The sequence below is a fragment of the Papio anubis genome, chromosome 4 (genome assembly GCF_008728515.1).
Source record: "Papio anubis isolate 15944 chromosome 4, Panubis1.0, whole genome shotgun sequence".
NCBI classification, from domain to species: Eukaryota; Metazoa; Chordata; class Mammalia; order Primates; family Cercopithecidae; genus Papio; species Papio anubis.
The window spans coordinates 152,718,602-152,743,990 of NC_044979.1; the positions used below are offsets into that span (position 1 = coordinate 152,718,602).

The window sequence follows — 25,389 nt, forward strand, 5'->3', positions numbered from 1 at the left end:
CCATCACACATGGGTCATATTTGTATTTTTAGTAGAGACAGGGCTTCACCGTGTTGGTCAGGCTGATCTCGAACTCCTGACCTCAAGTGATCTGCCCACCTCAGCCTCTCAAAGTGCTGGGATTACAGGTGTGAGCCACCACAGCCAGCCTGGGTCTTCATTTCTGAAAACTTCCATGTCACATAGAACACTGATTAAATACATTTGTTAGACTTTTCTCTTGCTAACCTATCTTTTGTTTAGGAGTGTTGGCAGTGACCTTTGTGATGGGTGAGGAAGAGGTATTATACCATTTTGCCCCTACAACAACCATCTACAAGCCAAGGAGAGAGGGGCCTCCAAAGGAACCAATCATGCTGAACTCTTACCTTAGACTTCTAGCCTCCAGAACTATAAGACAATAAAATTGTGTTGTTTAAGCCACTCTGTGACACCTTGCTATGGCAGTCCTAGAAAATGAACGCGCTGCACAGCGGCCTGAGCATCATGGCTGTGTTCAAACCCACGCCACCTTTTCCTCCAGTCCTCTTCACTTTTGACATTCTGTCACTGTGTCGGTTTCCCAGTAGTTAAGCACCAGGTTTGGAATGAGAATCCACTATATAAAATGGCACAGGTCCACATTGCAATCGGCTCTCAGGAGGCTAAGTCCCAGGAAAATTAATCAAGATGTGTACTTTCCTTTGTGTTCTTGTGCCTGACTCCCACTTGCCCATGCTCTCCCAGGGAATGGTGCCTTCCTCGGAGCTAACACAACGCTGTGTTCATACCTAGATGAAAGTTCTCATAGGACTGTGACACCATTAATTTTTTTTATATGCCTGTTTGCTACCTCATCCCTATCCCCAGTTAAATTCTGAATTCACAGACGCTGAGATTATGGCTATGAATTATTCATTTTGGTACCCCAGCATGTGCTACAATTCTAGTGGTTCAAAGAAGGCACAAATTAATATTTGGATTTTTTGAGTGGATATCTTTTTTTTTCTGATTTCTTTCTTTCTTCTATACCTCTGTGAAGGGAGTTTTATAATACAGATGTAAGGTAAAGAAATTTTAAATACATTAAATATGTTGGTCAGGCATGGTGGCTCACGCCTATAATCCCAGCACTTTGGGAGGCCAAGGCAGAAGGATCACTTGAGCCCTAGGAATTTGAGACCAGCCTGGGCAGACCCTGTCTCTATGAAAAAATTAAAAAATGAGCTGAGTGTGGTGCCACACACCTGTAGTCCCAGCTATTTGGAAGCCTGAGGTGGGAGGATCACTTGAGCTCAGAAGTTGGAGACTGCAGTAAAGGCATGATTGCACCACTGCACTCCAGTCCAGGTGACAAGCAAGACTGTCTCAAAAACGAACAAACAAATGAATCAATATATTATGCTATCAGCAGTGGTCAATGTCTTCAGAAAAAGCGTTCATCTTTATCTTAAATGCTCTAATCAGAAGATTCTAAAATGTCTAAGCTTCTTCTTAGGAGGGAAAATCCAAGCATAATGAAGGTTGAGTTGTCCAGGAAAAACAGTCCTCAGGACCTCAAGGATCTTACTGCTCCCTCCACCTGCAAGATGGAGCCAGAGTCCAGGGAGAGGAGACGGTTCTAAAATAGGCACTTCTCAGCTGGAGCTGGCCTAGCAAGTCACTCTTAATGCTTGACGAAGCTGTAGACAAGGAATTACCCTCAAGTAGTTGAAGCTTCTGTTCCATTGTTGAGGAGACAGGGAGAGAAGGGAGACTGCAGAAGAAAGAGACTTCCTGGTGCCCACCAAATGACTCTGTAAGGAATGTCAGGCAGTGAGTTGAATGCTTTGCCTCTAGACTCCTCTGAACTCTTTGTGTGTTTGGATCAGTTACTAGTAGGATTGTTTCTTTTTTGGTAATGAACTGTCTCTCAATCTCCTTGAGCTTTCTGGATAAAACAGAGGGAGATAGTAATATATTTAGATTGTTATGAACTGTATCTAGCTTGTCGTATTGAAACGTGGAAACACTACCCTTATCCACTCCTTAGTGAATCTCCTGCTTTATCAAAGGGATCTGGTTGGAAAGAAAGTATGGTCTTTCTGTCCTTCACCCGTCTCTCCTAGAGACACCATCCAAGGATGGTCAACTGCTTTGAAAGTCTTAGTAAAAAGCTGGGTCATGAGCTTTGGTTATTTTTAGACAACAATAGGCGATGGATGAAGCAAGTTTGTAACTAGGAATGTGTGGTTTGCACTGCTTGGAATGCAGTTTGCCTTCGGGGGTTTACAGTTTGTAAGACAACTGGCAACACCCCACAGATTTGTGTCAGGAACACCAAAGAAGTAGAATCAATCATTTGTGAAGAAGCAGAACAGTCCTCCATTAGACTTTATATGTTAATAAAAACGAGCACAAGTGAAGGTCAGATCTGTTCACCAGGTCCCTAATTATAATTCAGAGAGCCAGGGGAAAGAGAAAAAAGCAAAAAAATAAAGAAGACTGCCTGACGTTTAGGAACACTAAACACAGACAGAAGATTTTTCTGTCTTTCATGTCAAACATCCAGCCACATGGTCACTTTTTTTCCTTGAAAGGCATTTAACTTTGTAGGATTATATTTTTCTTTCTGACTCCTAGAAAAATATAAATACCATCAACTGTTTGACCTCATCTGGGTAGTTTTTAGGCTCTTTGTTTGTGGGTAGGAAAGTTAATGCCACGAAATGTACTAAAATTCAAAAACATTCCAACTTAAAATGATTCACAGCAAAGTCAGAATGCAGGTCAGATGGTGTATTTCTGATATTAAAAAAATACAAAAAGAATTCTTTGAAAGTATGTTTCCAGAAGACAGTAGACATTGGTACTATTTATCATTCAGCAAGAGCTAAATAGCACAGGAACATGATTATCCTAAGTTACATTTTGAAAAAAGAGAAACAAAATAATTATTTCTGAAAACAGCAAAAAACATCAAGCTTGCTAATTTGAACAGTTTTGACAGTTGACACAAAGGAGAGAAAAGAGCCTTTTATGTGTTGTATAAGGAAGATCTGTTGAAGAAAATTAGCTCCTACAGGAATAGGATTGATAATGTGACATATACTCACTCTGATCTAAATTTAACATCTTCCCACATTCTCATTGCTCCAATGCCCTTCCAGTTACTATAGTGATCCTACCTTGCCACGCAACGTTTAATTCCTAGGTAACAGACAACAATCGTGGTGACCAGGGAAGGAATAGGCAAAATTCTATTTATTAAATATTATCTGGAGTTACCTGCTTGAAAAAACATCGCCCGAACAACCGCAGCAGATTTTGGGCTTGGTTACATCTAAAGGGTAGACTGAAACTCCTCCAACTATAAATTGTACAAGAAGAACCAGGAAGAATTTTTAGGCTCCAATTTTGAGTGTTAGAATCTTGACATAATGGCACAGACCCCCAAAATAAAGATTCTGAAATAAGCACTTTTCATCTGGAGTTGGCCTAGAAAGTCTCTCTTAATGCTTGATGGAGCTGCAGACAAGGAAATACCCTCAACTAGTTGTGGCTTCTGTTCCATCCACTGATGTTGTACCATATTTAATGCTTATCCTTCCTCTAAAATGGGCAGATGCATGATGTGAGAGTTTCTCCTCACAAAATTAGCCTGCATTAGAAACTTCCCAATGAAAAGACTCTTCTGACCTCCGAAAAAACAGAGTAAGTACTTACTAGGTTGCTGCAAAAGTAATTGCGGTTTTCGCATCACTTTAATGCAAAACCTCAATTACTTTTGCACTGAACCTAACACATACATCATGTAAGTATACTTATATATATACTTTAAAAATATCTTATCTGTAGTCTTCTCTTTCAGCTCTCCAGTAAAAGGGTGTCCAAAGATGGTAGCCTTCTCTTTCAGCTCTCCAATAAAAGGGTGTCCAAAAAGACATACCTGAGTAGCACAAAAATACCCCACTATTTCTAGGTATTGGTCCTGTGGCAGGCCAGGTCTCACTAATGCAGGCTTCCGTAACACCTGTTTCAGCACTGGCTAAGCGGCTAAGTATTGAAAGCCAGTGCCCTTATACGGAGACTGGAATGTAACAAAAGCCCACCAAGAGTTTTGCCTAGGCTTTTCTTGAACCTTAAGGCATAACAAAATAATGAAGGAATCCTTAACAGGACCCATTTAGGATTAGACAAGTTTTATTGGGAGTCTGAAGAAACTCCCCAGACTTCACAAACAAATTGATTGGGGGTCTGAAGGAAATCCCCAAACCTCCATGATTTAGCAGGAGACAAGCTAAGGGTAATCACCCCAGCACCTGGACCCATTTAGATCAAGTAAATTTATTGAGGCTCCAGGGGAAGGTCTCAGGACTCAGACCTTAGTTATAGATTAAAAGAAGTTTATCATGGCCGGGCGTGGTGACTCAAGCCTGTAATCTTAGCACTTTGGGAGGCCGAGGCAGGTGGATCGCCTGAGGTCATGAGTTCGAGACCAGCCTGGCCAACATAGTGAACCCCCCCCCCCTCCCTGTCTCTACTAAAAATACAAAAATCAGCTGGGTGTGGTGGCAGGTGCCTGTAATCCCAGCTACTTGGGTGGCTGAGCCAGGAGAATCGCTTGAACCCGGGAGGTGGAGATTGCATTGAGCCAAGATTTCACCACTGCATCCCTGCCTGGGTGACAGAGTGAGACTGTGCCTCAAAAAAAAAAAAAAAAAAAGGGAAAAAAGAAGTTAATCACGCGTGTCTTTAGATGAATGCACACTTACACACACACATATAGCTTACAAGGTATATAAGCGCTGGAAAACTTTGTAATTTGGAGTTGGTCTGGTGATAATTTCCAGGCCTTCTCCTTGTAAACGGTTGCAGAAATAAAAATTTTCTTTCTCCCCAGTTCATCTGCATCTCATTATTGGGCCATGAGAAATAGCAGACTGATAGTCTCGTCTGAGAACAGTCCTACAATGCAGTTTTCTGTGTTAGAAATAGCAATAAATCCATTCAAATGCAGGGTCCTGAAATAAGAACCCATACTTTAAAATCTAACTTTTTCATTGTCATGAAGCAAAGGCAAACACAAACCAAAAATTTATAAAAGCAAACCAAAAGTACGCTAGAAAAGCAGACAGTGAAAAAAGGAAAGGAGAGATAGATATGACAAAAATAAAGTGTTAGATTCAGAAATCAGAAAGTAACACTGATTGTAACATTTGTTAAACTCTTCCTTTATCTCCAGGCTCATGCTAAGCACCTTACCTTTATTATTGTATGAAGTCCTCGTGGCACCTATGTGGGCTTGCCACTATTAATATTTCCATATTACAGATATATAGGGTCCAGCCCTACGGGACTTAGCGAGTGTTCTCCTTGTGTGCAGAGATGAGAGATTGTAATAAATAAAGACACAAGACAAAGTGATAAAGAGAAAACAGCTGGGCCCCGGGACCACTACCATCAAGACGCAGAGACTGGTCGTGGCCCCGAACAGCTGGGCACGCTGATATTTATTGCATACAAGACAAGGGGGCAGGTGAATCTTCTAAGTGATTGACAAGTTGAAGCAAGTCACGTGATCACAGGGCAGGGGGCCCTTCCCCCTTAGGTAGTCAAAGCAGAGAGAGAGAAGGCAGCCTACATCCGTGTTTTCTTCTCCGCACTTATAAGAACGTTCAAAGACTTTAAGACTGTCACTATTTCTGCTACCGCTATCTACTACGAACTTCAAAGAGGAACCAGGAGTACGGGAGGAACATGTAAGTGGACAAGGAGAGTGACCATTGAAGCACAGCACCACTGTGCTGCGATTCTCCTGGCTCAGCCTCCCGAGTAGCTCATTATTGGGGGTTTAGGCCTCCGGATGACTGCGGGCAGGCCTGGATAATATCCAGCCTTCCACAAGAAGCTGGTGGAGCAGAGTGTTCCCTGACTCCTCCAAGGAAAGCAGACTCCCTTCTGCGGTCTGCTCAGTAACGGGTGCCTTCCCAGACACTGGCGTTACCGCTTGACCAAGGAGCCCTCAAGTGGCCCTTATGCAGGTGTGACAGAAGGCTCACCTCTTGCCTTCTAGGTCACTTCTCACAATGTCCCTTCAGCACTTGACCCTATACCCGCCGGTTATTCCTAGGTTATATTAGTAATGCAACAAAGAGTAATATTAAAAGCTAATGATTAGTAATGTTTCTAGTAATGATTGATAATTGTCCATGATTATCTCTATATCTAATTTGTATTATAACTATTCTTATTCTATTTTCTTTATTATACTGAAACAGTTCGTGCCTTCAGTCTCTTGCCTCAGCACCTGGGTAATCCTCCGCCGACACAGACAAGGAATCTCCGGTGAGTGCATTAAAGCAATTTGCACAAGAAATCCCCAGTAAGAAAGTAAGTGGGCCGTGCTCGGTGGCTTACGCCTGTAATCCCAGCACTTTGGGAGGCCGAGGCAGGCGGATTCCGAGGTCAGGAGATCAAGACCATCCTGGCTAACACAGTGAAACCCCGTCTCTACTAAAAATAAAAATAAATAAAAATAAATTAGCCGGTCATGGTGGCAGGCACCTATAGCCCCAGCTACTCAGGAGGCTGAGGCAGGAGAATGGCGTGAACCTGGGAGGCAGAGCTTGCAGTGAGCCGAGATCGTGCTACTGCACTCCAGCCTGGTCGACAGAGCGAGACTCCATCTCAAAAAAAAAAAAAAAAGCCCAAGCTGTCTGGACTCCAGAATCTGAACTCATAGTGGGTATCATGGAGAGAGGGAAAAGTATAAATATAAAAAAGAGAAAATATGTAACAAAAGGGAAATTCATTCCTGATATATGTGGAGGAGATATTATATGTAATTGGTCTCACAAGTGCCAACATATATGGTACACCAGGTGTCCCCAACCACTGGGCCAGGGACTGGTACTGGTCTGTAGCCTATTAGGAGCCAGTCCACACCGCAGGAGGTGAGCAGTGGGTGAGTGAGCACGACCACCTGAGCTCTGCCTCCTGTCAGACCAGCGGCAGCATTAGATTCTCATCGGATTGCAAACCCTATTGTGAACTGCACATGCAATGAATCTGGGTTGCACACTCCTTTTGAGAATCTAATGCCTGATGATCTGTCACTGTCTCCCATCACCCCCCGATGGGACTGTCTAGTTGCAGGAAAACAAGCTCAGAGCTCCCACTGATTCTACATGATGGTGAGTTGTATAATTATTTCATTATATATTACAATGTAATCCTAATAGAAATAAAGTGCACAATAAAGGTAATGCACTTGAATAATCTTGAAACCATCCCCCCACCCCGGTCCGTGGAAAAATTATCTTCCATGAAACTGGTCTTTGGTGCCAAAAAGGTTGGAGACAACTGCTCTATGGAAAAATTATCTTCCATGAAACTGGTCTTTGGTGCTGGTCTTTGGTGCTGGTCTTTGATCCATGAGATCACTGGTCTTTGGATCACTGGTCTTTGATCCATGAGCCTTGTACTTTCCCCTAAACCAATGAATTCACAAGGTCAAGGAGTCAGAATGGGTTTCCAAAGCTCCCCTTGAATGGAAGCAACCAGAAACTGTGGTTTAGATTTTACTTTTACAAAAATGAAATAATTCTTTTGAATAGAATAACTTTTTATTCTCCTGCTTAGGAGAATGTTCATGTGTCCTTTGATAAAAATATTTACACGTATGTATGTATTCATATCTCTGAGTTGGACAGCAGAATAGGTAGAAGTTCTTTATAACACCTGATATGCAAGAATATGATAATTTTAGACTTTTTGTCTTACAAAGTAGTCCTATGGACCAAAAGTGGATGGCAGATTTATTACTGTTCTTGGGAATTCAGGATGGTTGTCAAACAGTGATAATCATATTTCATTATGGTCTAGAGTAATTTTAGAAGTTCGTTCTGAAAGTTCCAGCATATATTATTGATTATTGTTCTATATGAATTAATCACAGATGAAATGTAAGATAGACTGGTCTCTTGTACAATGAGTTACATAAAATTTAACGGGTCTATACAAAACTCCTTAGTGATAGAAAAGAACAGTAACTGCAATACACCACAAGAGGGCAAACTGGTACTGTTGAATATCAGTAACTTGACTGCAGAGTGTTCAATGAAAGACAAGGTGATGTCGGATCCAAGCCAGTTTACTTTTCTGCAATCATTAAAATATCAAATCAGAAAGCTTTTCTTTAGTAACTTTCGTGGTATTTGAGAAGAGTAATAAGGTCTTACCAGTTAGTAAATAAAGCACGCTGCTTTTTACTTTCATCGAAAAAAATAAGATTTGTCCCTAAAAATATATTTTCCTGGGTTAATATTGTATTAGATACATACTTTGTACCATCACTAATTATCAAGAAAGGTTGGCAAAGATTAAAAGAAAAAATGGTTTTCTTTTTTTATCAGCAATGTACAGCAATATAGCACAACAAGTTACAAATAGGTGAGATGTGGGTTCACTTTAGCAGACAGGAGAAAGGTTAACAAGGTTAAGGTTAACATGATAAATTATGGCAGAGAATTGGGGCAAACGAATAGAGATTCAGACAATTCTCCCTGATGCTTCCCCTTACATATGTAACTAGGTGATTCATTGTATATTAATGAATGCCATCTGACTGGGCATGGTGGCTCAAACCTGTAATCCCAGCACTTTGGGAGGCCCAGGCGGGTGGATCATGAGGTCAGCAGACGAGACCATCCTGGCCAACATGGTGAAACCCCATCTCTACTAAAATACAAAAATTAGCCAGACATGGTGGCAGGCACCTGTAAGCACAGCTACTCGGGAGGCTGAGGCAGGAGAATGGCGGGAACCCGGGAGGCGGAGCTTGCAGTGAGCTGAGATCGCGCCACTGCACTCCAGCCTGGGCAACAGAGCGAGACTCTGTCTCAAAAAAAAAAAAAAAAGGCATTTATAAACAAGTCTGTCCATTAATTTTTAGGCCCTAAATTGTCTTTTTAATAATGAGTGCAATCTGAAAATGAAGTTCTTTGTATGTTGTGGCCTGAAGATAAGGATAAAAAATAAAGAAACATAGGCAAACTGCAAAATCCTCATAGCACATGCAGTTTGGAGTGATGCCAGAAGTAATGTGATGTTTCCCTATTGAAAGAAAACCTATACATATTTTCACTAGGAATGTTCCATTAGTCCAGGGATTGGCAACTTTTCCTTTAAAGAGCCAGATAATAAATACTTCTGGCTTTGCAGGACATCTGGTCTCTGTCTACTTCTGGCTACTCCTTTTTGCCACTGTAGTATAAAAACAGTCAGAGACAAGCAAATGAATGGATGTCATTGTGTTCCAATAAAACTAGCTAACAAAAATAGATGCCAGGCTAGAATGGGCTCCTGGGTTGTAGTTCGTTAAACCCCATTTTAATCTAGTTGTGGACCCCTTCATAGTAAAGGAGTAAATGAGAAGGAGAAATAAACTTGAGACTTGGACATAACGACACAAATAACCTATAACTGGAGAGCAGCAAGATATAAAAATCTCCACCTCGGGTCCCAAGAGATGTTCAACAGAGTCTTAACAAGAGGCAAAAATTGTCTTAGGAAAAAGCATATTTTAGAAGATTGGTTGAAACACATGCACACCCTCATGCCTAAAATATGTAAGTCCCGAAAGTGAAGTAAATCTAAAAATGTATGAGCTGGGGAGTCTGTCCTGAGCCTCAGAAGCCCTGGCATTTTGAGCCATCGAGAAGTAAGGAAATGCATGAATCTTGCAGGAAACAGTAGGGTTTTGCAGCAAGACCATTGTGGGTGACAAATTGGCTCCAAGAAAGCACCCTCATTTTCTGAATGTAAGGAAACATCCCATAAATTACACCTCACAGACATTTCTAAAGGACTACTGGAAATGTAAATATTTTCAAAACTTATTTCATCATAGAAAGAACACATTTTCTAAGAGTGACACATGCATTCTACTTTGATTTGGAAGATGAGCTAAGGTTTCCATGAAATCAACTAATTAATTGCTGGGGAGAAAAAGGCTTGAAAGAGCATATACTGCAATGGTGCCCAAGTCTGGCTGCAGAAAAATGTCAAGGAGACTTTCATTGACGAAAAGAGGGAAACATGTAAAATATTTGAAGAGATTTATTCTCACGTAAATATGAGTGACCAATGGCCTCTGACACAGCCTTCAGATTTTGAGAACATGCAGCCAAGGTGGTTAGGGTACAGCTTGGTTTTACACATTTTTGGGAGACATGAGACATCAATGAATACATGTAAGATGTATATTGGTTTGGTCCGGAAAGGTGGGACAACTTGAAGCAGAAGACCTTCCAGGTTATATGTAGACTTAAAGATTTTCTGATTGGCAATTGGTTGAAAGAGTTATTATCAATAGAAAGAAAGGTCTGGGTTACAATAAGGGGTTGTAGAAACCAAAGTTTTATCATACAGATGAAGCCTCCTGGTAGCAGCCTTCAGAGAATAGATTGTAAATATTTCTTATCAGACTTAAAGAGTCTGTTCTGTCAATAATTCTAAAATGGAGGAGGGTATAATGAGGCATGTCCAGCTCCCCCATCCCATCATGGCCTGAACTAGTTTTTTCAGGTGAATTTTGAAATGCCCTTGGCTGAGAGGAGGGGTCCATTCTGTTGGTTGGGGGACCTTCGAATTTTATTTTTTGATATACACTTAAAAAAACACACACACACACACACACGGCTTCCCAGATTTTACTCCGAACACTGAATTGGATTTTCTGGAGCCTGTGTGTGAGCCAGGCATTTTTATGACACCAGCCCAGGGACTGGTATTTAGGAATGAAAAGGACAAAGGATAAAACCTGGGTTTGAGTTTGACCATTGTCAGGGCCAAGGAAAAACTCTTTCACCCTCTGAAGGTTTGGTGAAAAATCAACTCACAAAAGGCATACAGACTTATTAATGTGCACACAGGGGAGAACCACAGAGCGCATGCAAGGACAAAGCTGAACTGCAATCGGAACTTGGAATTGAAAGCCAGTTCCAGTCCCTAATGGGGTGCAGAAGCTTATATACCATCCTGAAGTACAGAAAGGATAGAGACTCAGAGCATGGCCAATAAAAGGTTATGGTGGTAAATCACGTTATGGTGATAAGACAGGCTACAAGAGGGAGAGAAGAGGATGCCTGGCTAGCAAAGGTGGTCTTGTTATGTACAGGTGAAAATTCACAGCTGGCAGCCCTCCAAGAAGGAGAGAAGAGAAGGCCTGGTTAGCAACGGTGGTCTTGTTATTAGCAGACCTCAGATTGAATAGATGATAAATGTTTCTTTCAGACCTTTAAAGGTGTCAGATTCTCAGTTTATCTTTCCTAGATCCAGACAAGAAAGGGCCTGCAGGCATCAATGCAGATTCTCTACAGATGTGAATCTTCCTCACAAAAGACAGCTTTGCAGGACAACCTCTGTTTACTATCTCTGTAACAGCCATCTCAAAATATGTCAACGAAATGTATTTGTGTTAAAATATTTTGATTTCCTTCACTCTGCTGAGTTCAAAGCTACACCCTGCCATGTATTAGTCATTTGTCCCTGAGCTGATGATGTACTATTTTAAGGTTTCAATTACCATCCCCAAGACGTGAAGCCAATGTTTGCCCCTAGGGTAAGGATTGAAAATCTGAGAATGTGACTCTGTGTGGACTTCAAGTATACATGCTTTATCATCTCTTTCACACCCTTGTCCTCTTTTTCCTGGAAACAATATAACTGCATTTGCTTCACTCAGCAATACACAGAATTTTACTAAAAATGAGAGCCTTTGAAGAAAATGTATTATTTTAGCTTTGCTCCATTGAAACATTTCTTCCTGAATTTCCTGAGAATTCTGGGTTTATTTATTTATTTTTTAGACTTTTTATTTTATTTATTTATTTATTTAAACTCTTTTTTTTTCCAAAAAGTTATTGGAGTACAGGTGGTATTTGGTTACATGGGTAAGTTGTTGAGTGTTGATTTGTGAGATTTTGGTGCACCCATCACCTGAGCAGTATACACTGTACCATATTTGTAGTCTTTTATCCCTCGTCCCCCTCTAACTCTTCCCCCTAAGTCCCCAGAGTCCATTGTATTATTTTTATGCCTTTGTGTCCTCATAGCTTAACTCTCACATATCATTGAGAACATATGATGTTTGGTTTTCCATTCCTGAGTTACTTCACTTAGAATAATAGTCTTCAACTCATACAGGTAACTGCAAATGCTGTTAATTCATTCCTTTTTATGCCTGGGTAGTATTCCAATGTATATATACACCACATTTTCTTTATCCACTCATTGATTGATGGGCATTTGGATTGGTTCCATGATTTTTGCAATTGTGAATTGTGCTGCTATAAACATTCATGTGCAAGTATCTTTTCTGAATAATGACTTCTTTGCCTCTGGATAGTAGTGGGAATGCTGGATCAAATGGTAGTTCTACTTTTAGTTCTTTAAGGAATCTCCACATTGTTTTCCATAGTGGCTGTACTAGTTTCCATTCCCACCAGCAGTGTAGAAGTGTTCTCTGTTCATCATATCCATGCCAACATCTACTGTGTTTTGATGTTTTGATTATGGCCATTCTTGCAAGAGTAAGGTGGTATCACATTGTGGTTTTGATTTGCATTTCCCTGATCATTAGTGATGTTGAGCATTTTTCCATATGTTTGTTGGCCATTTTGTGTATCTTCTTTTGACAATTGTCTATTCATATCCTTTGCCCAGTTTTTGATGGGATTGTTGGTTTTTTTCTTACTGATTTGTTTGATTCATTGTAGATTCTGGATATTAGTCCTCTGTCAGATGTGTAGATTGTGAAGATTTTCTCCCACTTTGTTTACTCTGCTGACTATTCTTTTGCTGTGCAAAAGCTCTTTAGTTTAATTAGGTCCCAGCTATTTATCTTCGTTTTTGCTCCGTTTACTTTTGGGTTCTTGGTCATGAAATTCTTGCCTAAGCCAATGTCTAGAAGGGTTTTTCCAATGTTATCTTGTAGAATTTTTATAGTTTCAGGTCTTAGGTTTAAGTCCTCAATCCATCTTGAGTTGATTTTTGTATAAGGTGAGAGATGAGGATCCAGTTTCATTCTCCTACATGTGTCTAGCCAATTATCCCAGCACCATTTGTTGAAAAGGGTGTCCTTTCCCCACTTTATGTTTTGGTTTGCTTTGTTGAAGATCAGTTGGCTGAAAGTATTGGGTTTATTTCTGAATTCTCTAATCTTTTCCATTGGTCTATGTGCCTATTTTTATACCAGTATCATGCTGTTTTGGTGACTATGGCCTTACAGTATGAGTTCTACTCTGATCTTGGTTATTTCCTATTTGCTGGGTTTGGGTTTGAAATCAGGTAGTGTGATGCCTCCAGATATGTTCTTTTTGCTTAGCCTTGCTAAGCAAAAAAAGAGCCTTGTGGGCTCTTTTTTGGTTCCATATGAATTTTAGAATTGTTTTTTCTAATTCTGTGAAGAAAGATGGTGGTATTTCGAAGGGGATTGTATTGAATTTGTAGATTGCTTTTGACAGTATGGTTATTTTCAGACAATATTGATTCTACCCATCCATGAGCATGAGTTGTGGTTCCATTTGTTTGCGCCATTTATACTTTCTTTCAGTAGTGTTTTTTTGTTTTCCTTGTAGATGTCTTTTGACTCATTTGTTAGGTATATTCCTAAGTTTTTTGTTTGTGTGTTTGTTTGTCTGGTTGTTTGTTTTGCAGCTATTGTAAAAGGGGTAGAGTTCTTGATTTGATTCTCTGCTTGGTCCCTGTTGGTGTTTAGAAAAGGTACTTATTTGTATACATTAATCTTGTATCCAGAAACTTTGCTGAATTCTTCTATCAGTTCTAGGAGCTTTCTGGAGTAGTCCTTAGGGTTTTCAAGGTAAACAGTCATATCGTCAGCAAACAGTGACAGTTTGACTTCCTTTTTACCTGTTCTGACTAGGACTTCCAGTACTATGTTGAAGAGGAATGGTGAGAGTGGACATCCTTGTCTTGTTCCCATGCTCAGAGGAAATGCTTTCAACTTTTCCCCATTCAGTATTATGTCGACTGTGGGTTTTTCATAGATGGCTTTTACTGACATTTATTGACTTGCGTATGTCACAATTTATTGACTTGCGTATATTAAATGCAAGTCACATTTATTGACTTGCATATGTCAATAAATGCATTCTGCGTTCCTGGTATGAAACCCACTCAATCATGATGGATTATCTTTTTGATATGTTGTTGGATTCCATTAGCTAGTATTTTGTTAAGGATTTTAGTATCTATGTTCTTCAAGGATATTGGTTTGTAGTTTTCTTTTCTGGTTATGTCCTTCCCTGATTTTGGTATTAGGGTGATACTGGCTTCACAGAATGAATTAGGGATGGTTCCTTCTTTCTCTGTCTTGTGGAATAGTGTCAATAGGATTGGTATCAATTCTTCTTTGAATGTCTGGTAGAATTCTGCTGTGATTCCGTCTGGACCTGGACTTTTTTTTTGTAGGTAAATTTTAAATTACAATTTCAATCTCACTGCTTGTTATTGGTCTGTTCAGGTTATCTAATTCTTCCTGATTTAAGCTAGGAGGGTTATATTTTTCAAGGAGTTTATCCATCTAATCTAGGTTTTCCAGTTTATGTGCATAAGGGTGTTCATAGTAGCCTTGAATGATCTTTTGTATTTCAGTGGTGTCAGTTGTAATGTCTCCTGTTTTCTTTCTTAGTGAGGTTATTTGAATTTTCTTTCTTCTTTTTGTGGTTAATCTTGATAATGGTCTATCAATTTTACTTATCTCTCAAAGAACCTGCTGTTTGTTTCATTTATCTTCTGTCTTGTCTTTTTGTTTCAATTTCATTTAGTTCTGCTCTGACCTTGGTTATTTCCTCTCTTCTGCTGGATTTGGTTTGTTCTTGTTTCTCTAATTCCTTGAGATGTAACCATAGATTGTCTATTTGTGATCTTTCAGACTTTTTGATGTAGGCATTTATGACTATGAGGTTTCCTCTTAGCACTGCCTTTGCTGTATCCCAGAGGTTTTGATAGATGGTGTCATTTTTGTCACTCAGTTTGAATAATTTTTAAATTTCCATCTTGATTTTGTTTTTGACCCAATGCTCATTGAGGAGCCAGTTATTTAATTTCCACGTATTTGCATGGTTTTGAAGATTCCTTTTGGAATTGATTCCCGGTTATATTCCACTGTGGTCTGAGAGAGTGCTTGATATAATTTTGATTTTCTTAAATTTTTTGAGGCTCATTTTATGGCCTGTCATATTGTCTATCTTGGAGAAATTTCCATGTGCTGTTGAATAGAATGTGTATTCTGTGGCTGTTGGATGAAATGTTCTGTATATATCTGTTAAGTCCATTTATTCCAAGATATAGTTTAAGTCCATTGTTTCTTTGTTGAATTTATGTCTTGATGACCTGTCTAGTGCTGTCCATAAAGTATTGAAGTCCCCCACTATTATTATGTTGCTGTCTATCTCATCTCTTAGGTCTATTAGTAATTGTTTTATAAATCTGAGACCTCCAGTGTTAGGTGCATATATGTTTAGGATTGTGATATCTTCTCATTGGACAAGGCCTTGTACCTCTTTGTCTCTTTTAACTGCTGTTGCTTTAAAATTTGTTTTGTTTAATGTATGAATAGCTACTCCTGCTTGCTTTTGGTGTCCATTTGCATGAAATGCCTTTTTACACCCCTTTACTTTAAGCTTATGTGAGTTTTTATGTGTTAGTTGAGTCTCTTCAAGGCAGTAGATGGTTGGTGAGTTCTTATCCATTCTGTGGTTATCTATCTTTTAATTGGAGCATTTAGGCCATTTACATTCAATGTTAGTATTGAAATGTGAGGTACCATTGCTTTCATCATGCTCTTTGTTGCCTGTGTACTTTGGTGGGTTTTTTTGTTTTTTGTTTTTTGTGTTTTTTTTTTTTTTTGCTTTTTAACTTGTATTTTTGTTTTATAGGTCCTGTGTGATTTATGTTGTAAAGAGGTTCTATTTTGATGTGTTTCCAGGATTTGTTTCAAGATTTAGAGCTCCTTTAAGCAGTTCTTGTAGTGGTAGCTTGGAAGTGGCAAATTCTCTACATATGTTTGTCTGAAAAAGACTGTATTTTTTCTTCATATATGATACTTAGTTTCACTGCATACAAAATTCTTGGCTCATAATTGTTTTGTTTGAGGAGGCTGAAGATATGTCCCCAATCCCTTCTAACTTGTAGGGTTTCTGCTGAGAAAGCTGCTGTTAATCTGATAGGTGTTCCTTTGTAGGTTACTTGGTGCTTCTGTCTTACGGCTCTTAAGATTCTTTCCTTCGTCTTAACTTTGGATAACCTGATGACAATGTGACTAGGAAAAGATCTTTTTGCAATGAATTTCCCAGATGTCCTTTGTGCTTCTTGTATTTGGCTCTCTAGGTCTCTCACAAGGCCAGTGAAGTTTTCTTCAATTATTCCCTCAAATGTATTTTCCAGGATTTTAAAATTCTTTTCTTCCTCAGGTACACCAATTATTCTTAGGTTCGGTTGTTTTTTTGTTTGTTTTGTTTTGTTTTTTTTTGAGACAGAGTTTCACTCTTGTTGCCCAGGCTGGAGTGCTATGGCACGATCTCAACTCACTGCAAATGTTTGGTTGTTTAACATAATCCTAGACTTCTTGGAGGCTGTGTTTATATTTTCTTATTCTTTTTTATTTGTCTTTATTGGATTGGGTTAATTCAAAGTCCTTGGGTTTGAGCTCTGAATTTCTTTCTTCTACTTGTTCAATTCTATTGCTGTGACTTTCCAGAGCATTTCAGATTTCTAAAAGTGTGTCCAAAGTTTCCTGAATTTTTGATTGTTTTTGTTTAAGCTATCTATATCCATGAATATTTCTCCCTTCACTTCTTGTATTGTTTTTTGGATTTCTTTGCACTGGGCTTCACCTTTCTCTGGTTCCTTCCTGATTAGCTTAATAACTAACCTTCTGAATTCTTTTTTCAGGTAAATCAGGGATTTCTTCTTGGTTTGGATCCATTGCTGGTGAACTAGTATGATTTTTTGGGGGTGTTGAAGAGCCTTGTTTTGTCATATTACCAGGACTGGTTTTCTGGTTCCTTCTCATTTGGGTAGACTCTGTCAGCGGGAAGGTCAAGGGATAAAGGCTGTTGTTCAGATTTTTTTGTCCTTTGGGGTGTTCTCTTGATGTAGTACTGTCTCCCTTTTCCTATAGATATGGCTTCCTGTGAGCTGAACTGCAGTGATTGTTGTCTCTTTTCTGGATCTAGCCACCCAGTGAGTTTACCCAGCTCTAGGCTGGTACTGGGGGTTGTCTGCACAGAGTCCTGTGATGTGAACCATTTATGGGTCTCTCAGCCATGGATAGCAGCACCTTTTCGGGTGGAAGTGGCAGAGGGTGCAATAGGCTCTGTGAGGGTCCTTAGCGTTGGTGGTTTAATGCTCTATTTTTGTGCTGTTTGACCCCCTGCCAGGAGGTGGCGCTTTCCAGAAAGCATCAGCGGCAGTAGTGTGGGGAGGGACTGGCAGTGGATGTGACCCTAGAACTGCCAAGGTTATGTGCCCGTTCTCTTGCACTACCAGGGTGGATGGGCAAGGACCACCAGGTGGGGGCAGGGCTGGGTGTGTCTGAGCTCAGACTCTCCATGGGCAGGTCTTGCTGCAGCTCCTGTGGGGGCTAGGGTTGAGGTTCCCAGGTCACTGGACTTGTGTACCTAGGAGGATTACGGCTGCCTCTGCTGAGTCATGCAGGTTGTCAGGGAAGTGGGGGAAAGCCAGCAGTCACAGACCTCACCCAGCTCCCATGCAAACCGAAGGGCTGGTCTACTCCCACCATGCCGTGGCCAACAGCCCGGAATCTGTTTCCAAGAGGAGGGTGAGATGGGCTTGAAAATTTGCCTAAGGCTATCCACCTCCCAGCCAGGAAAGAAACATGCTTTAGTTCTTCCCGGGCCTGTGAAGTCAGCATGCCTGATTCACACCCTCCCGAGTTCTTGCCTGGAGGCTTCTTACCCTATTCAAATTGTTACAAAGTTCAGCTAGAGAATTCCTTCTCCCTGTAGAGTTTTACCCCCTGCTCCTCTGGTCACCCTCCTGATGTGTGGTCCCAGGCAGGAATGGGCTGCTTGGGGACCCAGCGAGCTCCCAGGGCCTTTCTGCTGTTTCATCTACCCCCCATATTTCACTCGGCTCTCTAACTGGACTCGGCTCCAGGTAAAGTCAAAAACTTCTCCTGCAAACAGACCTTCGGCTTCTCCAGTGGGTGTGTGTGTCTGGGAGAGGCGGGTCTCTCTTTCCTACTTCTACGGTTGGGACACTCACAGTATTTGGGGTGTCTCCCGGGTCCTGCAGGAGCCGTCTGCTTTCTTCAGAGGATCTGTGGGCCCTCTCAGTTTTGCTGGTTTGTTCCTGCAGTCGATGTATTTGACTTTTTAAAATTCTGGTCCAACTTATTATTTTAAATCCCCAATTCACGGGTTATAATCACAAAGACATGAGGATGAATTTGAGGCTCTGGAACTGAGCTCCTGGGTCTCTGTCTTGCCTGATCCTCTCAGCTGGAATGCAGAGTTAGAGCTCTCGGTTCAGGTCACTTTAGCAGGTACAGAATAGTATGAGTGATGGCTGGGTTAACATGCCTACCATCTCTTCTCTTAAGCACCAGCTGGGGAGAAGACCAAGCAGCGAGATGTCAAGTCCTCATGTCAGGGGCATTTGAACCAGAGTAACTCCATCTTGAATGGCGGCTGGGTAAAATAAGGCTGAGACCTGCTGGGGTGCATTCCCAGGAGGTTAAGGCACTCTTAATCACAGGATGAGATAGGAGGTCAGCACAAGATACAGGTAACAAAGACCTTGCTGATAAAACAGCATGTGGTAAAGAAGGGGCCAAATCCCACCAAAACCAAGATGATGACAAAAGTGACTTCTGGTCACTTTCATTATATGCTAATTGATCATTATACACTAATTAGAATGTATTAACATCCTAAAAGACATACTCACCAGCACTGGACAGTTTACAAATGCCAAGGCAATGTCAGGACAGTCTGAAAAAAGGGGGAACCCTCAGTTCCAGGAATTGCCCAGCCTTTTCCTGGAAAACTCATGAACAATCCACTCCTTCTTCAGCATATAATCAAGAAATAAGCATAAAAACAGGCAACCAGAAGCCCTTGGGGCTGCTCTCCCTATGAAGTAGCTATTCTTTTATTCCTTTACTTTCTTAATAAACTTGCTTTCACTTTACTGTATGGACTTACCCTGGATTCTTTCTTACACAAGGTCCAGGAACCCTCTCTTGGAGTGTGGATCAAGACCCTTTTCTGTTAACGCTCAGATATCCCTTCAAGTCCTAGCTTGTGCTAACTTTCTTGGCTTAAGTCAATTCCAAACTTATTGCTCAGAAACTGGCTTTCAGTTCCAAATTCCTGTTGCATTTGAGCTGTGTTCTTACATGCAGGTGTAGGAGGTTTTTGCTCCTTTGTTAGAGGTTCAGGCAGCAGTGAAGTAGGCCACCCCTGCTGCTCCTTAATTTATTCATTTATTTTCATTTTCTCTCTGGTTTATTTGAAGGAAGAAGAACAGAACAATGTTCAGCCCCTCTGAATCTTGAGTGTGGAAAATCACGGCGCAGCCTACCAATTGTTACTGGCAGGGGATGTGCTAGAGAATGAGGAGTTGGCAACTCTTCTTCCTCTGGCCAGGAGTTTTCTTCTTACTCATTAGCAATTATTTATCTGCTCTTTGTTCCCCCTCCTTGCACATGCTATGCTGAGTGAACTCACCAGAAGGAAAATAATTTCATAGTGCATGTTTCGAAAGCATCCTCTGTGGTAGGAAAGTTTTTGTAAAACAGAAGAAAATTGGAGGTTAGCAATCATTTTATTATTTTGTTAAATGAAGAAAACCAGGAAAAATAAAATTCCTGGTAAAGAAAGAATTGTTTCAGTTGACAAAAAGGTCTGGGGTGCCTTTCCAGCGATTTTGGCCAGTGCATCAGGAAGCCAAGTTTGCATTTTGGAGGTTGTGGACTCAGCATATGAGTCAAGTTTCTTTGCAAAGAAAACCTGAGACAGTTTTGTTGTATTCTAATTTATAATTGGGCATTAGGCAACGTAGCAATGAAGGATCTTACTTCAGCAAGTTTACTGCTTAATTTTGCTTTTGGTTCTACTTAGCATCTTTAAGCAGAGGAAAGGAAGCAACTATGCTCCTTCGGGGAATCAAGATATGACAATTGGACATTTGGATATTCATGTGTTTTTTTAGGATGGAACCTCTATAAATGGAATGACACTTCTAAGGTCCAAAAGTAAATATAAATTTTAAATTGTTCTTTTAACTCTATGCACATTTCTCAGAATCTCAGAAAAAATAAACATTCCAAAAATAAAATGTGATTTGTATTAGTTTTACTTAAAAAAAAAAAAACTCTCCCAAGCTAAATACCAAAGTAATGCACATCTGTTGAAATTAGGAATACAGTTATTAAATAAAGCTAAAAATACACATGTGAAAAATAAAAGGCAACATAAAGATTAGTGACTTGCTACTATTGTTTTTTAGTTTTATTTTCACATTAGCAATCCTGAAATGAAAAAGAGTCTCACCTTGAAAGATAAACTAAGTATTCATAGTTTTTATTTTTTATTTTATTTGTTTATTTTTCTGAGACAGAGTCTCACTCTGTCGCCCAGGCTGGAGTACAGTGGTGTGATCTTAGCTCACTGCAACCTCCCCCTCCCAGACTGAAGCGATTCTCCTGCCTCAGCCTCCCAAGTAGCTGGGATTACAAGCACCCGCCACCATGCCTGGCTAGTTTTTGTATTTTTAGTAGAGATGGGGTTTCACTATCTTGGCCAGGATGGTCTTGAACTCCGGACTCTGTGATCCACCCGCCTCAGCCTCCCAAAGTGCTGGGATTATAGTCGTGAGCCCCTGCACTCGGCCTCATGGTTTTTATTTTTATAAGATAGCATTTCAAGGGATTATTTTGAAGTGAAAATAATAGTGTTACTTTTGGTGGCTAAATGATTGCTTTACCATTTGCAGGCACTTTTGACATCTGTGGTGGAGGAACTTGGTTTAAGCCAGAAGAAAGGTTTTTGATGCTGCTCTCCTTACAGTGTGTTCTAGAGATGGGCCATGACACACGGCGACATTGGTTAACAATAGTGCTACCCTATGAGTGACAATTTTGAGTATGGTTAAAACATAGGTAACGAATGATGCAAAAGCAGTATAGCTGATCTAGCTAAAATGTTGCTTTATAAAAGCTAGATATCTCGGTGCCATCTTTGCCTTTGTCCCGTCTGCCTCTAATCGGTGACCAAGCTCCCAGTCCCTTCCTCTCCATTCTCTCCGTGGCTGCTTTGAGAAGTTCTTCCTTCACTGTCTTTCTCCCTAAACTACGACAGCAGTTTCTAAATGCTTTGCTGCATTTTCCCCTATTTTCTTTTTTAATAATTCATCCTCCTGAAACATGAACCCAAAAATGTTATCTCCCTGCTGAAAACCTTTGTTTGCATAACTCCTTGTTTGCAAGGACCTTTTTCTCTGGGGTTCTCTCTAGTTTGGGTTAAGACCTTCACTAACAGCCAGGACCAAGCCCACAGAAAAGGGAGTGTCAGGGTTTGGCAGATTCTTAGGCTCCAATCAGATGATTAAGGGTTCCTCCCACAGTTGCCAGCTTTGGAGAAAACTGGGTTGCTGCTGGTGATGTTGGGCCAGAAGCCCAGCTATGTACACTGGGCACATGTCGGGAAGGATGGGAGAAGACCGGAGGCCCAGTGGTCATTAAATGCCCAAGCACTCCCAGCAATGCACCGTAATAGCAGGGCACCCGAGCCTGCACTCCGATGAATATGAGATAACCAATCCACTTCCTGCCTCATTCAGGAACTCTTTAAGGCCAAACCTATTCATTTTATTTATTTATGTATGTATTTATTTATTTATTTAGAGATGGAGTCTCACCACTTTGTCGCCCAGGCTGGAGTGCAGTGGCGTAATCTCTACTTACCACAACCTCCGCCTCCCGGGTTCAAGCGATTCTTCTGCTTCAGCCTCTTGAGTGGCTGGGACTACAGGTGCGCGTCACCACGCCCAACTAATTTTTGTATTTTTAGTAGAGATGGAGTTTCACCATGTTGGCCAGGCTGGTCTTGAACTCCTGACCTCAAGTGATCTGCCTGCCTCGGCCTCCCAAAGTTCTGGGATTACAGGCATGAGCCACTGTGCCCTGTTCCCATTTTAGATATTGGTAACACAAGCGGATACAGACTAAGAATGATTTACTCCATTCTCTAAAGTAATAGTTCCCAACGTGGGCTAATCATATGAATTTCTTGGGAAGATTCCAGGGACCCATTATGAGTGGTGTAAATCGGACTACCCAAGGAGATCTGAGCCCAGGAATATGTATTTTAATCCAGTTTTCCAGGTGATTCCCATGTAGTCAGTTTGACAAGGCCTGGGGAACCAGTGAGTAAGAGAGGGGAGATCAACATTCCTCACCATGACATTCAAGGCTATTTACCACCAAGCTCCCATCATTCTGTAGTCATTCACCTTTGTAGGTTGTTGTTGTTGTTTTTCTTTTTTTCTCTTCTCCTCTCCTCCCTGGTGTGTGAGAATCCTGTGCAGTTCTGTACATTTGCTCATAGTTTTTGCTTTGAGTTGAATGCTGTTTCTTATCTTCTTCATTTGGAAAGGAAAATCTTGTATTTATTTCAGAATCCAATGACTGATTCATTGTGAGAATTCCCTTGATCCTACCAGCAGAATTAATTGCTTCTTTTATGCTTTCAAAGAGCTTTGTTCATACCATTGGTAAGTGTTTATCATACAGATTTATAGTTATAAGGTCAAGAAATTCTGAATCACAAACCAGGACACATAATCCTGCAATCAGAATTGCCCCAGATAATGTAAGATCCTTGATTACCACAGTTACAGTTGCTGTGTCTTCCCTGATAAAAGTATGAACTCTTATAGGCCAGAGATAGTCCTGTATTCCCCAATGTAACTCACACAACCTTCAATATGGTACAATGGAAATAGAAGGTGTCTAATAAATGTTGGGCGTCCAAGTAAGCATGGTGCTGCCATTTTGAATGTCAAGATACACTTAGCACCACTCAGAACTGGGAGTGCGACTTCTCTTAGAAGGTGAATGGAAAGAATTTTTTGTCCTTCTTTTTATTTGTCATATTTCAGTTAAGATCAGGCATAAAGTGTCACATGTATCCGTGTGAAGAGAGTTTACCAAACAGGTTTTGTGTGAGCAACAAGTCTGTTTATTTCACCTGGTGCAGGCATGCTGAGTCTGAAAAGAGAGTCAGCGAAGTGTGGTGGGATTATCATTGGTTCTTATAGGTTTGGGATAGGCGGTGGAGTTAGGAGCAATTCTTTTGTGGGTGGGGGGTGAATCTCAAAAAGTGCATTCTCAACGGCGGGGAGAATATTACAAAGTACCTTCTTAAGGGTGGGGGAATATCACAAAATACCTTCTTAAGGGTGGGGGAATATCACAAAATATCTTCTTAAGGGCAGGGGAATATCTCGAAGTCCATTACTGCAAGGGCGGAGGAATATCACAAAGTCCATTATCACAAAGTCCATTATCGCAAGGGCAGGGAGGGTGTATTGTCATAAAGTCAATTGATCAGTTAGGGTGGGGCAGGATCAGGTCACAATGGTGGAATGTCATCTTTTGTGGATCTTCAGTTACTTCAGGCCATCTGGATATATATGTGCAGGTCACAGGGGATACGATGGCTTAGCTTGGGCTCAGAGGCCTGACATAAAGCATGCTGGGATGTTAGTAGTACTGGACCGGGAGGGTGAGGGAGGGAGGAATCCATGACCAGCTAGAAGGGGGACAGGAGTTGGATGTATAAGATATACACGAGATCCCTGTTGTCATAAAACTTACATTCTAGCAGGGGAGATGGGCCAAACCAAGTTGAACAAATACAGTATTTCCAAAATGATAAGTTATTAATTTAGCAGAGGAAACAGACAATAAGCAAATGCCCAAATCAGATGATTCAAACAGTGATAAGAGCTATGAAGAAAATAAGATAGTATCTCCAAAAGGGTTTACTTGTTAAGGGGTGGGGTGCAAAGGGGTAGGATTAGATGTGGGTGAAGGGCCCTTAGAGATGACTTTTGTGTTGAGAGCAGACATGAGGAAGGAACTAGCTATGCAAAAAATTGGCAAGAGACAGTTCTAGGAAAAGGAATCCTCAAGGGGCACAACCTTGATATATGAATGAGCTGGAGCATTTGGGGACCAGAAAGAGACATAATCTGGCAAGAGCCCAGTAAGTGAGGAGCCAAGCTGTGGGGAGTGTGGGTGGAGATAGACACAGGGCAGATCATGTGGGGCCTTGGAATAGTCCTTTTATGCCAAGTGCAGTGGAAAGACCTTGGATTTTTATTATTTATTGTTTTTATTTTTATTTATTTATTTTTTGAGATGGAGTTTTGCTCTCGTTGCCCAGGCTGGAGTGCAATGGTATGATCTCAGCTCACTGCAAGCTCCGCCTCCTGGGTTCAAGCGATTCTCCTGCCTCAGCCTCCCAAGTAGCTGGGATTACAGGCGTGCACCACCACGCCTGGCTAATTTTTTTGTATTTTTAGTAGAGACAGGGTTTTGCCATGTTGGTCAGGCTGGTCTCGAATACCTCAGGTGATCTGCCTGCCTTGGCCTCCCAAAGTGCTGGGATTACAGGTGTGAACCACTGCACCCAGCTGCTATTGGGGTTTTAAGCAGGGAGTGGCATAATCAATTCTGAGAAATATTAAAGAGGTAACATTCTCAGAATTAGGTAATTTCTGAAAATACATTTAAAGGAGAGAGTGGGGTGAAGAAGTTCAAAGATTCAAAGGTGAGGTTCAGTCGCGGTGGCTCATGCCTGTAATCCCAGCACTTTGGGAGGCTGAGGCAGGCGGATCACAAGGTCAGGAATTTGAGACCAGCCTGACCAACATGGTGAAACCTCATCTCTACTAAAAATACAAGAATTACCAGGGCATGGTGGCACACCTGTGGTCCCAGCTACTCGGGAGGCTGAGGCAGGAGAATCGCTTGAATCTGGGAGGCGGAGGTTGCAGTGAGCCGAGATTGCACCACTGCACTCCAGTCTGGGCAACAGAGTGAGACTCTCTCTCAAAAAACAAAAACAAACAAAAAAAAACCATTCAAAGGTGATGCTCAGGTTTTCAACTTAGCTAATTGGGTGGATATGGGTGCTACAGATGGAGAAGGTTTTGCATAGAAGTTGATGTTTTATTTTAGATGTGCTGAATCTGAAATTTCCATGGATCATCTGGTTGCAAATTGTGTATGTGTGTGTGTGTTTGTGTGTATGTGTTTCAGACAGGATCTTGTTCTGTTACCCAGGCTGGAGTACAGTGGCGTAATCTCAG

The 25,389-nt window shown here is 41.0% G+C and overlaps 1 long non-coding RNA gene across 1 annotated transcript; it reads left to right on the forward strand.

The window, feature by feature from the left end:
* Positions 1–1,296: 1,296 nt before the first annotated feature.
* Positions 1,297–21,928, forward strand: LOC108584931. Its single transcript, XR_001900565.3, has 3 exons — positions 1,297–3,672; positions 6,240–6,306; positions 21,007–21,928. It is a non-coding gene; the product is annotated as an uncharacterized LOC108584931 (long non-coding RNA).
* The last annotated feature ends 3,461 nt before the right edge of the window (positions 21,929–25,389 follow it).